An 18036-nucleotide genomic window follows, 5' to 3' on the forward strand; every position below is an offset into this window, starting at 1 on the left:
ATTTAAGACTTGCCGATGACGCTACACTTACAGCATCAAATAAATAAAAAATGCTAGATCTCCCCAAGAGTTGAGTTGGAAAGCATTCAAGTTAGTCTTAAAATTAATTAAAAAAAGACAAAAATAATGATTATAGACAGATTCAATACTAGTTATCTAAGTAGCCGAATCTAGTTTAACTAACTAGGCAACTGAGAAACATAAGGTGGGAGATACATTGGTATGGCGAAAAATGCGATGAGTCGCCTAACTAAAGTTTGGAAAGACAGATCTATCTTTAAAAAATCAAGATGAAATTGGTGAATGCACTTGTATTCTTAATGTTTTTATACAGGTCAGAAACTAGGACTCTTCGCGAAGAAGAACGCCAAAAAAATTACACCTTTGAGATATAGAGTTGGGGAATAATGCGCATACGTTGGATGGCTTTTCGGATAAACGTTTTCATTCTTAACCAACTTGAGATTAAAAAAAGCTGTCCTCAACATTTCTGCAGCGAATACTATAGTTTTGTCTGGTTACGTATTTTAAAAAGGGATCGATAATCAAGAGAGATTAATTTGTTTCAGGAAACTTTGCGGGAAAAGATTAAGACAACAGTCAACAACCAGATGGTTTGACCAAACTCAGAATTCAGCAGGTCATTGGAGCAACCCTTGGAGCAGCTGAATATAGAGACCAATGAGGAGAATTTGTATTCTTAGGAAGTATTAAAGAAAACTACGATCTTTAGTAATGGTGAAACGAAAAAAGAGGGATCTTGAAATGAGAGGTCTACCTGCTGCAGATTATCCTACAGGAGAAAATAGAACGTTGAACATTGGCAGAACGCAAACGAGTATCATTATGAAAATGAAAAAGGTCCTATGTGGCAAAGATTTAACATTAGCTCTTAAAGTATTTTTTTTTTTTTTTTTGTGGCATTGACTTTCGTCATTCAGCCAGAGCTCTTAAAGTACGCCTAACAAAATGTTACGTATACAGTGTACTATACTATGGTTAAATCTAGACACAATGAGACGACTTAATGTCTTTGAAATGTGGACCTACAGAAGAATTATGAGGCTTTCCTGGGTAGATAGAGTTACGAACAATGAAGTACTGAGAAGAATAGGTAAAAAGAAGGAAGTTGAACTTACAATTAAAGAAAGAAAGCTTCAGTATCTCGGACATGTGATGCGGGGCAAGAAGTACGGCATCCTGCGACTCATAATGCAAGGAAAGATAGATGGCAAAAGAAGCATCGGAAGAAGACGAATTTCATGGCTTAAGAACCTGAGAGAATGGTTTGGATGCAGCTCAAAACAACTAATTAGAGCTACTGCCTCAAAAATTAAAATAGCTATGATGATTGCCAACCTCCGTAGGGGAGATGACACCTGAATAAAAAGAAGAAGAAACGAATATCGCGACTGTGGAACCTGCGAACAAAAATGCGGGAATGAAGTCAACATTTTTATTTAGAGTGGCAGAAGACAGAGTAATGTGATCCAATGTGACACACAGCATCCATAGATGATTAGCACTTTAGGACGAAGAAGATCATATATATGAATAAGAAAGATAGCTCCTAATTTTTTGACAGCTGTTTTCCAGTTTATTAGTAACAAGAAGAAAAAAAAAAGAGAAAATGTAATTAATGTGTTCACAGGAGAAAATATTGGTTTATAAATTTTCCTTTGATCTTTTTGTACGAACTTTAAAGGGATATTACGACTTTTATGTTTAAAATAGTTTTATAAAGTAGTAGTCTTTATTAGTAGTGTTTATAATTCAGAGACGTAAGAATAGTTTTAAATAGCTTAACAATTTTACACACTTGTATTATTTTTCGTCCAATTATGCAATCGTGTTATATATAATTCGGTTTTTATAGGTATGCACGCAAGGTACTAAAAAAACGCAAACAAAAAATTTTATTATATACCCATCCATTGTTTGTCACGTAAACATACAAATATCTAATTTACTGGGTCATGTCAGGCACCTTGTTATAAGGCAGATCTATTTAACAATAGTTACATTTTACATGTATATGATAAAACATTAAGGAATTTTTAACAAATTGTTTATTGTTATTTAATTCACAAAAAGTTTTAGATATTTTTCTATTTTTCAGCCTTAAGTAATCCAACTTTGGACATAGGCCTCCCCAAATCAATCCAGTGTTTTCTATTTTGCGCCACTTATTTCCAGTTGTGTCCTCCGATCTTCTTAATGTCATCAGTCCATCTCATTTGTGGTCTTCCTCTGCTTCGCTTTAGATATTTTTACTTGGTAAAAATTGTTATGAAGTCCATAAAAAAATAAAACTTATCTGCTTGTGTTTTTACGTATTTTTAATTATTAATTAAAGAAATTACTATAATAAAATGTTTATTCTAGTCATATTCCTTTACTATTACTATTTTTTTCTAAGTCTCATTTGTTTAAAATGTTGACTGTAATAATGACAATATTAACTCTGTAATGCTATATTTATTTGTTTGTTTCATCATTTGTAGTATTTTCTAGTAGGTTATTCTATCACTGTTTTGTATAAAACTTAAGAGGTCGCTGGTTAAATGATATTAGATAAATAATTATAAAGTAAAAATGCGATATTTTGTTTGTGAATAAATTAGCGACAAAAAGCAAACACAACTGTCAGTAAATTAAGAAATTAAGTGGTCTTACTCACTATTGATGTTTGTACAAAGAATATAGACTTACCCCTTGAAATATTGATGTGTTCTTAGCCAGGGAAATCTCGTTGATACCGCGTCGGGGCGCCCGCCGACGCTCGATGGCGAGAACCTATAACACACTAGGTCCGTTTGGTTTGCTCTCTGGGGATGAAGTGTCTTGAGATGAGACTTAAGACGGTCAGAAACCACCCTCTTGCTACCCACCACCTTCGAGGTGGTCGGTAGCAAGAGGATAAACCCATAAATCACTTTATTGTATTGTTAATTGTGACCGTAATACGAAACCGTACACTTGTGTGTATTAGCGACACAAAAATAACAAAGGAAGTCAAATTCTCCGTACTTAAAATATAATAAATGAGACAACCAATATATTTTACCAAAGTCGTTAGAATACATAGCATTGAATTAGATCACATTACAGTACCGTAACAGAAAAATATTAAATGTAAAAATAAGAAATAAATAGTACATACTTTCCCAAACATTTAGAGAATTTTCAAGATCTTCATTCATTTGTTCATTTGTTCATTTATTACCATCGTCGCCGTTCAGTCCCTTATATTTACGACTTACGTATCAATTCTGTCTAATTCTTTACTTATGTTTGTCACATGCGACGGGAAAAATATTTTATAATTTCTATAAATTTAAATATTTTCTTTTTATAAAGTTTTATAGTTTTTCATAATTTTTTTATAATTGTATTTAAGTCTAGATAATTTCATTTAAATTGATTAAATTGTATTTGGATTTATTAACCTAATTTTGTTTTATTTTATTTAAGTATAATTAATTTTATTTAATTTTTTTTAATTAATTTTGCTTATTTTTATTTAAAATTTTATTTAATTTTATATCTTTTTTTTTTAATTTTTATAATATTTTTATAATTATTTTGTTTTTAATTTTGTTAAAAATTTTAAAATTGTTTAGGTCAAAAACGAAGTATTTATAATGTCCATTTAAAGATGGAGTTATAAATCCAAATAGGCTGGTAACCCTGGACAATGGGTCTATTGTGGAAAGTGAAAGTTTAAGTATTTTGGATGTGTACTGCAGAGCAACGAGGAGATAAATATAGATGCCTGCAGTAGAGTAATAGCTGGTTGAATGAAATGGAAGGAGGCAAGTGGAGGCAAGAAGGTGAAGTATTGTATGACAGAAAAAATTCTATGAAACTAAAAGGTAAATTCTACAAGGCGGCAGTCAGATCAGCTATGATGTATAGCACTGAATGCTGGTCAATCAAAAAGAAAGAAGAACAATATAGCAAGTGACTCAAGTAAGAATGTTTAAGTGGATGAGTGGAGTAACAAGAAAGGATATAATTAAAAATTGATATCTTAGGAGAAGTTAAATCTTTGAGATGGTTAGGGAACGTTCACGTCGAAATGAGAATTATCCAATTTGGAAAGTCGCTGAATATTAAGTTCCAGGAAGAAGAGAGGAACACATAAAAAGACTTTATAGGAGAAAGTCAGACAGGAAATGTCGTTGAAGGAGATCAATATTGGTATAACCCAGAATAGAAACCTATGAAGAAACGCAATGGTTGAACGACCTCGTATGGGGATCGCTGTCTTATTCTGTCAATTAGAAATATGTAACTGAGTATGTCTTGACTAACGTTTTTGCTTGGTAGACAACCTTTAATAATCTATCTGTCTCGTTTGTTATTTATAGAAAAACGCAGCAAATACAAAGTATGTGCTTGATATGTCATGATCGTTCATGGGTAATCTTTTATTTTTCCGACTGTAATTTTATTAAATTTTATATAGTTTTATAATTTTTATATATCTATATAAAATTTAATATAATTTGAGTCTAATTTAAGTTTAAAATATATTTTAAAATAAATGCCACAAGAAAATACAGAATAGCTTCAAAAGAATGTTTTATTCAATTTTATTTAATTTATTTTATTTTATTTTATTTCATATAAATATTTTAAAATCAAAATTAGTTAAGTCGCTATAAAAAATATATTATATTTAATTATAATAAGTGTATATGTAAGTATACTATATATATTACGATATACCGCAAGGTTCCCACACGCGTCTCGATTTTTGGAGTCACGCTAAATAGAATTTCGGGACTTTGCAAAACATCATATCGAACAATAACAAGCCTTCACTTCAAAAACCATTGTGACAATTTACAGAAAAATTGTTGCATTTTTTACGATTAAGGGTGGACAAATAATGTTAAAGATTCATTTTTGACCATCCTGTTGTTTCTATATTAACTTTTAAAATAAATATTAAATGAGAATGAATATCGATTTGGAATGCATAACATAATCCTCATGTAACTTAAAATATATTATTGAAACGCAAATAACTGTCCATAACGTGATTACTAGTTTTCAGGTATTATTGCAGCTATGTTTATTAAAAAAATATCACCTGTTTCACATACCAAACAAGAAGATTATAAAATTTTAACCTCATTGTTTAATCTGGGAAGTTTTTATGGACCTACTCCTCTAAAACACAGAAAGAGTGGACTTTTATATTGGCTAAACTATGGTTTAATTTTTGGTCTCTTTGTAATTTACCTATATCTATTAATCACCTTGGATGTAACTGGAGAAACGGCTTTATTTCAGTTTGTCAGTTATGTGTGGAGAATATCATTGGGTATGTTGGTAGCGTATCATACTTTTCTCCCGAATTTTGCACACTCTACAAATTTTAGCAAATTTTATAAAACTTTAGCAGACATGGAGTATATCCTTAGGCGCTTAAAATTTACATCAAAAGAAGATATGACTGCAACAAAATTAAAATTATTCTTTGTCTTCATTATATGGGCGGTTGTTTATTTCTCGATGACTATATTTATTGTAATCTACGTCAATACTGCAAAAAATTGGACCCTCTATCTACGCATTTTAAACGACATTTATGCGGTTACACTTTTTGTCTACACTTTCCTTATGACAATAATTGTCGAAGTGAGAATAAAGTATATAACAAAGTTAATTAAGAAGTTTGCTAAATCAAAAATAATTTCGACAGAAGACTTTGAAGCAACGACAAAATTTATAAGATTTCTTAAAGAGTCAGTCGATCTATTTAACACAGTGTTTGGTTATCCGATTTTTATATTTCTTACCGCCAGTTTATTGCAATTGATAAGATATATTTTTTTTATCATATATGGCCATGGAAAGCAAATATCACAGATTATGAACGGAGTTCAAAACTTAATACAACAGGTAATTTAAACTTTTTTTTTTTGAAAGACGGTTCGATTGCTAGGAAATGAAACTGAATTTTGTAAAAATTTATATATTTTGAAGTATGAGAAACGTGTTTAAACAGATTATATATTTGTCTTTACTCACTATATATTTGTCTTTAGACCAAGGCTGATCTGTCTTGAAGTGGATGTGAGAGGTAACATTCGCATTTTTGCAGAAGTAGTTAGGTGATAACTTTAGTACATTTGATAACGTTGTAGGTATTTCTGGATAACAATATATTTGCACCATAATAAGCACCAGCATAAATACAATCATTTTGAATACAGGAGAAAACTTATTAATCCCCAATTATATTAATTAAACACCCAAGATCCATCCAAGTTCCGCCCAATACATGACTTTTAATATCTTGTGTAGCCCAGAGAATATAAAAAAATGTGTTTTAAACAATATCATTATATTAATAACAAATAATATGCGCTATTGACTTAATAGACTCAGTCCTTTTTGAATCAAACCAGTCGTACATCAAAAAGGGAACTCTTTATTGTATTTACTAAATAAAAGATAGCCTTTGACGGACAATGCTACGTAAATGATTAAAATATTTATTAGATATGTTAGAAACTTGTAAATTTAATGATATTATAATAACATTTTCAAAGCATTTAGTGACAGAATGGAACACCAAAAGTTACCTCGAATTACTTAGAGATAACAATATCGAAACTAAATCTATCAGTGTCTATCAGTGATAATTCTAAAATTTGCAATATACTATCTTTGGGAAATACTTAAACATATTAGTTCATTCGATTACATAAAAAGAGGTAAATCCTATTTTTATTGTTAAAATAAATAAACATTTGACTAAAAGATCAGCAAAACAAGTTTTTACGCGTGAGCGACGTGAAATAGACAGCCTCGTATTGTTCTGTACATTTCCACAGACAACGGGGATGTTTCCGGCAGATCTTGCGTTTTGAAGACAGAACGTACGAATATTAATTGGTTGTTTACTGAACCAGTGGACTCAAGTTTATTCAATATACTTCAAATAATAGACTCTGTAGAACGATTAAGAACGTTGTCCAAACAAAACCCCCATTTTACTAAAACAATTTTATCATTTGCACGAATTGTATGCTATGTCTATATATTGTGATTTGGAAAAACAGACAGCAAACACAAAAATGACAGCTAATTTGACAGATGTATCTTTACCATGAGGGGCCTGCGTAGCGCAAGCGGTAGGATGCTTGGCTCGCACGCCGGTGGTCCGGAGTTCAAATCCTACCGCCGGCAAAGAACAACTAGACATTTTTAAATGTCTAAAGACCCCAGGTCGACTCAGCCTGAATAAAATGAGTACCTTGGGTAAAACCAGGGGTAATAATATGCGGTTGAAGCGTAGCACTGGCCATGTTACCTTCCTTGTATACCGTAGGCCCTAGATATAGCAGACTACCCTGCTATACTCCCAAAGCCGCGAAGCGGTATAAAACGGGAGACTATTATTATTATATTATCTTTACCATGAGACATAATAAAAGTTATTTAATGAAAACAATTAGGGTGGTAAATATATGCAGGATGGAGAAAAGTAGATTGGTTAAAATAAGTTTATGAGCCAAGAATAATAACCAGGAGAGAGAGGAGACCATAGAGCATTTGAGCATAGCAGATATACACGATGTGGCGTCATCAGTCTGAACAAAAGGATGAGGAAACGCGAAAGGTGTGGAAAGCGGCATAATAGAAGTCGACGAAGACCCTGCTAAAAAGTCCTTAATATGAAAAGGATATGAGTGGACTTGCACATCTACATCTTGTCGGGTGGTAGAAGCGAGATACCCAGATTCCTTGCCTTTAGACACATACAATGGAACTGCAAGGCCCAAGACAGATAAGAGTGCTGCTTTCGATATGACAAAGAGGGCCATTTGGCTGCTGAATGCAAAATAGGAACGATAAGCCTTAAATTGTAATGTGCTTGGCCATGTAACAAACTCGAGAAGGTGTTCAAGGTTCAAACGTCAGGTGATGAGCCAAACCCAAAAGCGGTGATGATGAGAGGCTGGTTTGTGCATGTGACTGGAAGGCTCGGTGTAGGAATCTACAACAGAAAGCTGCTAGTATATGAAATGAAGGCAAAGGAAGGATATGTGATCGTCCGGATAAAGGAATTGCAGCTAGTGTGCTTCTGTTTTTCTCCTAACAAAATGGTTGGTGAATATAAGAGGAAGATGGATAATATCATTGAGGAGATAAAAAATATGATAGGAAAATGCGAGATGCTGGGAGATTTCAACAAAGAAGTGGCGAAAGGGGTCATCCATTACCGATACTCGCGGTAGAATGTTATCTGATTGGAAGGGTACATTGGATTTGGTGGTTACCGATCTGGAGGTCACATTAGAGAAGAGAGGTACGGATACATAAATCGATGTGACCATAGATATACAGGGAGAAGCAGCAAAAACTAAAGATTGGTCAGTCTTGCGAAGCAGGAACTACTAGCACGGTTCGTGCGTCCGGGACGTCTAAAGTTAGATGCGGTGATGCGAACGTCTGAAAGGCATATGAGGAACCTATTAAATTGAGATTCGGCACGATACAGGGAGAAACGGCAATGGTGGAAAACCTGGGAGGAATAATGCAAGAAACTATAGAAGGAAGTAAAATAAGTCATCGAAAAGTAAGCAGGATGCCGTACTAAGCAAAGCAGGGATAAACCCCGTTGTCGTCGAGCAAAATTGTTGTACGCGAAAGAGAGAACTCTACAGAAAGATTCGTACGGCAAAAAGAAAGCATTAAAGAGAACTCTGTAACAAGCTGAATAAGGATATCTTTGGTCAGCCATATAGAATCGCAATGAAAAAGTTCATGTGTACCCCTGATACGACATGCCACTACACAAATAGCTTGAGCTAACACGACAGCTCTTTTCATCTAGAAGATGGCATGGAGTGTGGAGAGACGAGAGAGCTGAGTGTGCCGTACCCTTTACCACGGATGAGTTATTAAATAAGAACTCAAGACGCATTGGTCCACGGACTAGACTCATAAGAAAAATAAAAAATAGAAGAAAATTAGAAAAAGAGAAAGATCGATGAAAGAAATGAATAAGAGACAATTACTAAGAGACAATTTGTTAGTGAAAGGAATACACAAGAATAACTATAAATAGCTCCTACGCATCTTATAGGGTATCACGAGAAGCTAAAGGAAAAAACAAAAAAATATTTTTAGAACCAAATAAATTCTACTCAAATCGGTTGTAATTATCTGGTACATTTTTTCAATGCGAGTAGCTATATCGACCTGTCGACGATATAAAGGTTATTTAGGGCACAGCAATTTATTAAATAGGTAAATCCGAGTATAAATATAACACTGTCGTTTCTGTTCTATCTGCGAAGTTGGTATCCGTGAAGGGGCCAATCCCCTATTTTGTTACTGATTTAAAAAGTAACCGAAATATAACAATACTTTTTAAACATTTTTGTACTTATCGCTTAAATGCTCTGTATTTATTTACTTATTTAAAGCTGTATTTTTGAAAAGTTGTACAATTTTTTTAGGGAATGACTATCTTAATTATCATAAGATGCGACTCTGTTGAAAAGATCGGGAAGAAAATGTACAAAACATGTTATAAATTACACGAAAAGATGAAAAGTTACGACATGAAGCAACAGTTTTTTGTCTTGGGAGAATACGCCGAAAATTTAGCTCCTGTATTTTATACCCCCCTTTATGGCCATATTAACAGACAGACTTTCAATGTGCTTATTTCTGTGTTTGTTGATGCTTTAGTAATATTGATTCAGTTTCAAATGTCTCAAAATTAGCTGTGTTACAATAAATGTATACAATAGACATTATTTTAAAATAAAAATTTGGTTTTATTTCATTATATTCCTACTAATCTTGAACAAAAATTGTAAAGAAATCTGTATAAAACGATGAACGTTTTGTTGGTGTGAGCCCATAATTAAGGGTACGTTCATAACGGAGGCCATCGCATCGTATCCTCGCCTAGAGCATAGCAGTGACAGTGAACGCTCGCATTTAAAACAATGCATTTCTTTTACCTGGCGATTGATAATATGGTGAGATCCTATAGTCGGCTCAAGGGTCGGCGCCTCGTTGTGAGCGCCACTAAGACTCTCAATAGTGATTATTGCTGACCCTCAGACCTTGTTTGAATGGGTTCTAGATGGCAACTGTTTTTTTTTAATATTTAGTTTACATTGAAAAAAGTCAAAGTCATATGTTTTAACGGTTTTTCTTGTATAACTCAAAAAATATGCCTCTGATCGGAATAGTTTTCAAAACAAAAATGAAGTTCATAAAAGAACAATGAGATTCATTGTTTACAAGATGTTCTAGATATAATACAAAGTGAGATACAGTCGGTGAAAGGAGACTTTTTTTGACAATATTTGGATTAATGCATTCAACGTTAAATTGTACGAAAAGGTCCACTAGGAAACTAAGTTCCTGTAGCTGGCTGTATACCATGTATCACAAAAAAATTTTTATTTCAAAATTTTTAGTAAAAGGTATAAATAAAACACCCAAACGGGCTATAACACAAATACAGAAATACGTTGCCATGTTACCAATTCCAACGGTAACTTCTTCTTCTCTTCTTCTCCTGGTTCCTATCCGTTTCGGATGTTGGAAATCATATTGGCAATCATGACCTTGCTCGCTGCGGCTCGAAACAGCTCCGTTGAGGTTTTCTTAAACCATGTTCCTAAATTCCGCAGCCATGATATTCTCCTTCTACCGGGTCCTTGCTTACCTTTGACTTTACCTTGCAATATAGACTGCAGCAGGGAGTAACGGTGCTGATTTCTCATAACGTGTCCCAGATATTGCAATTTTATGCGTTTGATCGTAAACACAATCTCTGGTTCCTTCTTCATTTTTTCTAGAACTTCCTTGTTCGTGATCCTTGCTGTCCATGATATTCTCAGCATTCTTCCATAAAGCCACATCTCAAATGCTTAAAGTTTTTTAATAGTGGTGTCTGTAAGCGTCCATGCCTCCGCCCCGTACAACAACACCGAGAAAACATAGCATCTCAAATGTCTCATTTTTGGATCTAGGGATATGTTGTGACTTTTGAAGATGGTGCTCATTTTGTTAAAGACCGTTCTTGCCTTTCCTATGCGGCACTTTATTTCCTGTACATTGCTCTACTGTTCGTTTATAATAGTTCTTAGGTAGCAATCATTTAAAGGGTTATTACCCATATATTTTAGTGGCTCACAGCGTGTGCACTTTGTTGCACTGATGATGGAATTTACATTCCGGAAACGTTCTGTATTTGTGTTATAGCCCGTTTGGGTTTTTTATTTATACCTTTTACTAAAAATTTTGAAATAATTTTTTTTTTTGTAAAAAACGGTTTTTTCGGGGGTAATGATAAATATAGGGGATAAGATGGGCAAGTTATGTAGTAAGATTAGAGGAACACATAGTGTTAAAGACAGTGTTGTTTGAGAGGACAGGCGATAGAATATTAGTAGGCCTTCCTAGAAAAAGATAGATAAAAAAAGGATGATGTTGAAACGGATTAATTTAGGTTTGGGGTACAACCAAGGGAAATGGAAGCGCAAGATAATAGAAGATAAAGGGCTATAGTGGACGCGACAACGCGAGTTGTAAAGCCAGTTAGGAAGAAAAAGAAGACTTCATATACTTTTAAACCAACATAATATTAATAGTAGTTTAATGCCATATAAATACATATATAACTTAAATATGGCACAAGAAAATAGTTTCAGTTTTAAAACCAATTTTAACATACTAGCCTGATCTTATACACATACAAAATAAGCTGAATAATAATTATTCCTATTCAATTAGAATTTATTCTGATATTTACTAAACGAAAGAATCAAGACGTTCCAATAAAATGTATTTCACTAATAGTATTTGAGGCCGTATCTTGAATAATAATGTACATATTAGCATACTTTCGATAATGCCGGTATGTTCTCTTAAAAGTATTAGTTACATGAAAATTATTAAGAAAACCGCATCGAAGAATTCACATTCTTTAAATTCCAGTGGTTTCTTTATTTCTGTTTGGGTGGAATGCTGTTTACATACAATCTTATTGAATAAAATGAATTCAGAAGGAAATAAATTTATGAAGGTACAATAATAAACCTCGTATAATTTTGTAGGAGATATCTTGTAATAAATAATAGATGTAAAATAGGAATTAATACAAAATAATTAAATTTATTTATGTGAGATTAAACTTTAAGTACCTAATCGCATGGATTTCACGTACATAAATGATTACATGGCGCCTCACATGACATAATATGACATATCAATGTATTGTTGTTTTATTGTAACAGCTGATAACTGGTACAGTTAGGTAGAACTGGTTAATCACTTACTCGATAATAAGTTAACTTTTGTTGGGACCCTAAAAAAGATAACGAGAGAAATTCCACCACCATTTTTACGCGATAAAACAAGAGACGTTGGTGAAAGCTTTACGGTTTTTGGAAAAACCTCTGACATTGTTGTCTTATATTCCAAGGAAAAATAAGTATGTTCTTTTGCTTTCACCAATGCATCACGCTAGAGTTATGGACAAAGGCAATATTAATCCAGTAATTATATCATGGTAAAATCTTACAGAAGAGAGTGTGGATACCCTGGATGAAAAAACCGTTAAATATTCTTGTAGTCGCCGAAGCCTATGTCAATCTGTCATAACGTTGTGGATATAAGATAGTGTGAGTTCATATTTTACATATTCTTCTATTATATATGATCAAACCAGATTCAATTTTATAAAGTCTTTGGCTGGAGAATTGATAGAACACATGCGCAGAAGACTACAAACAAATATTCCACGAGAACTGAGAGGTATTATTTCTGGAATCATAAAGATTGAAGATATCTCAATAGAAATCTAAGATTTTAAGTTAAAAGATGAAAAATATTGTTATATTTGTCCATCTCAGAGGCAAAATCTGTTATTAATGTAGAAAGTGCAATAAACTCATTTGTCTTTAGTGTTGTCGTAAATATAGCCACCAGTGTTGCGAATATAAGAATAATCTTATTTGTAAATTTCGTTAATTTGTCATTTTTGTTTTGTACCTTTATTCTTTGCTCTGTTCCTTAATATTTTATTGGTCATTTTGCGAAGTACAGCTTGTCAAACTTAAGGTGATACTTAACAAATTTGTCCACTTGCGTAGAAAATTAAGTGAGAATGCATTCGGAGGAAAAGAGATACATAATGCGCTCGGTCTCTTCGCCTCGTTGGTACACTCCATACTACAAGTTTACAGAGAGTGGCCTTATTTATTAATGGACTATGATATGTCTATATTTTATGTTATTTTGACGTTTCAATTTTTCCTTCGGAAATTTTTCTCAAAATACAAAATATTTTATTTTGTTACTTGGTAAAAAAATTCTTCTAATAATTATATTTTATTTGACTCATTAATATTGACCATTCAGTCATGTTGAAGCGGCAGTTTTTTCGAACACTTCTATAAATGTCTCGTTCTGTAATTTAATAAGAGGAATATTGGCAGAGATGAAAGCTTTACATTTGCGCTACAGTAAACTGTATAAGAGTAAAAGAACAGTGGTTAATCTTATACCTGGAACATACCGACGAAACATTTATTACTTAATTTTATTATATTATTATATGTATAATGACATTATTATGCCACAAGAAAATAGCCTAAGAATAATTTTTATTTTAAATAAAAACACACACACAAGCGTACAACCCAGCTCCTACAGAGATATGTGTTCCAATGGAATAGTGGGACCCACATGTCTGAAGATCAAACCGGTCACACTCCCTTCGAGTGGTACCTATCTGACCCACAAGCTATCCTTCCACCCCTCCCCCTCGCAGAGGAGACTGCACTTTTTTTTTACTTTGGAGATCCTGTTTAATAGAACATCTTCCGTATGTGGTTAAGCCACCTAATTTTAGGGGTAGATAGAAGAGCTTTTTTCCCTTTGGATGACTAAAAACTGAATGACTACTTAGGACTCATGTTCCCTAAATGTGTTGTCCAGACAGTGGGCCATCGCCCATCGACCTGGATCGATGTCTCGCTGTCCAAACTGTGTGTGTTCGGTCACTCAGTCGTCGAATTGGCAAAATTAATTTTGTTCTCCTCGGCGACTGGGTGTCCAAAAGGCCTGTCCATCCGCCTACGTCTGTCGGTACGTGACATCAATGCTCAGTTTACGCGTCCTTTAGAAAGGTGTTTCGGTGCCGCTGGCGCTCAAACTCACTGATTAGTCTGATGTCTAATACTACTTTTAGATACAAATTACTTGACTACACAAGACACTTGGGATAATTTAATTTATAACTCACCACAAAAGACACGATTAAAATTAAAGTTCGTCTTCTGTCTCCGAACTACTATTTTCTAGAGAATCCACACTATCAGTGTCACTATCTTTCTGCAAATGTATTATTAAATCGTCTACAATTAAGTCTAGAGCTGGTTCCTTTTCCATTTAATAATGGTCATAAGAAATAGCATGCTCGCAATATTTTTTCCACTCATCTTGCGAAAATTTGCAGAAAAACTCATCATTTAAATATGTTTCAACATTTTTAAATTTAAAATCTACATTTCTATTTGCCACATATTGTTTTAGAGCAGCCCACACTAACTCAATTGGATTTAAGTCCGGGTGGTAGGGAGGTAGTCTTAAGACAGAGTGACCTGCATTGTTCATAATTTGATCTATTTCATAAGTTTTATTTCTGGGTTTGTGCAAGAGGAATGAATGAATATATGAATGAATTTACATGGATGAAAGTTTCATCCATGTAAATTATGGGCCGATTTTTTTCCCTATATTGTTTAATATTTCTAAGAAACTTCCTCCGGAGCACTTGTATATCTGATTTTTCCATTAGGATTTTCCTGTTATTCTTCGCTTTCTTCCATCGAAATCCCATATCTCTCATCACTTTTCTCAAAGTTTCATGCGACCCTGTATAAATATTGTCTTCATTAATTTTTTTGTAATATATCGCAATGTAGGAACTCGTTTTTCCGTGACATAATTTATTATTATACGCCGAAGTTAATCGTCCAAGTTGGATTTTGGGGCAGATTTCATTCTTTTGTTAGGCGTCGAAAATTATGTAGAAGCACCTTCTTCTATATTTTTCATTTCACGAGAGATCCGTTTTATAGTGGCTATACTTACTCCCGTTGCTAAGGAAGCACGCTCTTGAACTTTTTTAAAATCTTTAACATGCGGATTTTGCATCGCTTCTCTCTGCATAAAAATAATTACAGTTGCTATTAACTCCCTCGTTTGTCCAGACAAGACTTTGCCTTCTAATTTTGAATGAAAATCCATGTTTATAATTTAAAATACTTAACAATAATTATTTAAAAAGTCAAATCTATTGTAATACGATATTTCTTCAACACACAGTAACTTTAAACATAAGTAAAATAAAAAAAACTTTGTCGCAGACTATACAAGTACCTTGCACTTCGAAGGGCAAAGAAATAATAAAAACGAATTGTGTTGTGGTCGAATGCGCATCGTGGGTGGAGCCTAATTTCAAATCGGCCAAGTATCACGTTAAATTTGACAAGCAATACTATCTCTTAAGATCTTTCCAATATGATTTGTGCTACATTTTTGTCTGCTTGGAACTCAGCAGTGTAGTCTAACGAGAGTTTTTTACGAGTATATTCCAGTTTTAACTTATATTAGTCTACTATTTTGCATAACAGAGAGTCCTGCGCCTAGTTGTTAGGGTAAATTTTACGTTTCAAAAGTTTCAAAAGGCTTCAGAATAAGGCTGTGATACCAAACGCCGCTGCGTTAACCAAACATTTATTTACCTTCTAGCTACTGGACGTTTATTCGTGGAAACTCTTAGCAGTAAAGGTAACTGCTTTCTTCTACATACCTGCCCCACGACTCTATGGGATCCCCACATGTAGCTGAGCTAGTGGAACTGCTCAGCTACATGTGGGGATCCCACGAAATTTCCTTTGACGAAATTTCTCTCTCACATGCACATTCTCATTAAACTAGATGCTATTAGGCTCCAGAAAATATCATACAGAAACGTACAAGTCATTACTGAAGCTCTTTCGAAGAAATCTTTGGCTTGGTTATAATACAATATCGTATATCTTAATTCCTGTCGAGGCAAAAATAAGATAAAAGACATTTTTAGATCTGATATAAAAAATTCTTTAGTAAAAATAACGCAAAAACTAACCCAAGAGGACAAAGCGTACCAATCTGCCTACGCATTGGGAAGGACGCACAGAGCACGTATAATGCCCCAAAAGACGAAGACGTGTTCTGTGAGAACGTCTACTCTCTTTTCCAATGGGAGCTTGTTTTCCACTAACGAAAAGACCCTTAAAACTTTCTTCGAGTTTAGGCTCTAGACATCTTCATATAGATGTTAAAGGTAAGCTTACATTAAATATTTAGGCATGTTTGTATAAGGTATGATTAGATAATGTCTGCATAAGCTTAAACTGTTAGTATAGTCTTGCTGGTCAAAAGACACATTCCAGGGATGGTGCACGGGTTAGCGCAAGCTGCTTTAGGGGTCGTCGAAAGGTAGTACCAGAAACAGTACCTAATGCAGCAGTCTTCTCAGGAATAACTACCAGTTACTGTTTCTGGCACTACCTTTCGATGACCCCGAGACCAACTTGAGCAATCTTGTGCACCGTCCCCGGAATCTGAACGGTGCACGATGTGGCTATCTACTGCTTAGAGAGATAGCTCTCTAAACAGTCTCTCAAGTCGGTTTTGGAATGAATGCAAAAAGAGCCCTAACTGCCTTCGATAACTAACAAGGTTATCTAATATTTTCATTATTAAGTTTGCACTGGTGCTGAGATAGGCGAACTCATGGCCACTCTAGGGCAAACTGGTTAATAAAGATCATCAATCAAATGTAATTTATAAAATAAATTGTAAAGACTGTAATTCAACATATATTGGGCAAACACACCAAAACCTGCATAGAAGGATTGTTGCACACAAACATAGTGTAAAAACCAACGGATTAATCACAACACCCCTAGTCAAACATGCCCTAGAAAATAGAAATTCTTTTGATTTTAAAAATATACAGATTTTGGAAAACGAACAAAATTACAACAAAAAATGCATATTGGAGATGATTCGCATTAAACTTGTAAGTGTAAACATGAAATATAATTGTATAATGTAATGTTTATAGAATAAAGTGCTTATTGAAAATGGCAAATTGCCGAAACGTTTAAGCAATTAAGTATTTTTATTTACAATAGACCGACAAACCCAGGAAACATTTAGATAATATTTTTACAAAAAATTAGTCAAAAAGATGGTTGTATACTAAATTAAAAAATAAAGATATGTTATGGCGAACAATAAAATCGAAAACATGATAAAAGGCGCTACTAATTAAAAATGTGCTTTCTTTAAAACTAATGAGAACAGTTATTAGTGAAATAATGAGTTAAAAAAGGAAAGTATGCATTTATTAATTAAAAGATATTAATATAATTAATTCCAAGATTATAAATTATAAATAAAATTAATGCTATTCAAAATACGTCTGATGAATATGGTTTTCAAGACTGTACTCATTCTGGTAATGCCAATATCCGTTTCGGATTTTGACTCTTTTACTACGACTATCTATTGGATTGGATCATGAATATTCACGTGCATTACAGCGGTTAGTCTTAGGAATCCTGTATCAATAGGTATACTGGGTGTCTCAATCAAAATAGGACACAAATAATGCTTTGGTAAAATATTGATCGTTTCCGAAATAGAGGGTGTTTAAGTTGACCATTAAAAAGATTTTACTAATCATATACTGAAATTCTTTGTCTACTTTATTTGGTCACTCAGTGAAATAAATTCTTTAATGTTTATATGTAGTTAAGTATATCTATATCATATTGATTTACCATTTAAAATTTGAAATATTAAATACAATATTTATCTGAGTGTAGAAAAACGATTCATTGCAAGCAGTCATTAAGTAATATCGTAAAAAAATCCTTTCGTCGTAACCTTGTCACTTTTATTTGCATGAATGCATCCGCC

This window comes from Diabrotica undecimpunctata, chromosome 6 (genome assembly GCF_040954645.1).
Source record: "Diabrotica undecimpunctata isolate CICGRU chromosome 6, icDiaUnde3, whole genome shotgun sequence".
Taxonomy (NCBI): domain Eukaryota; kingdom Metazoa; phylum Arthropoda; class Insecta; order Coleoptera; family Chrysomelidae; genus Diabrotica; species Diabrotica undecimpunctata.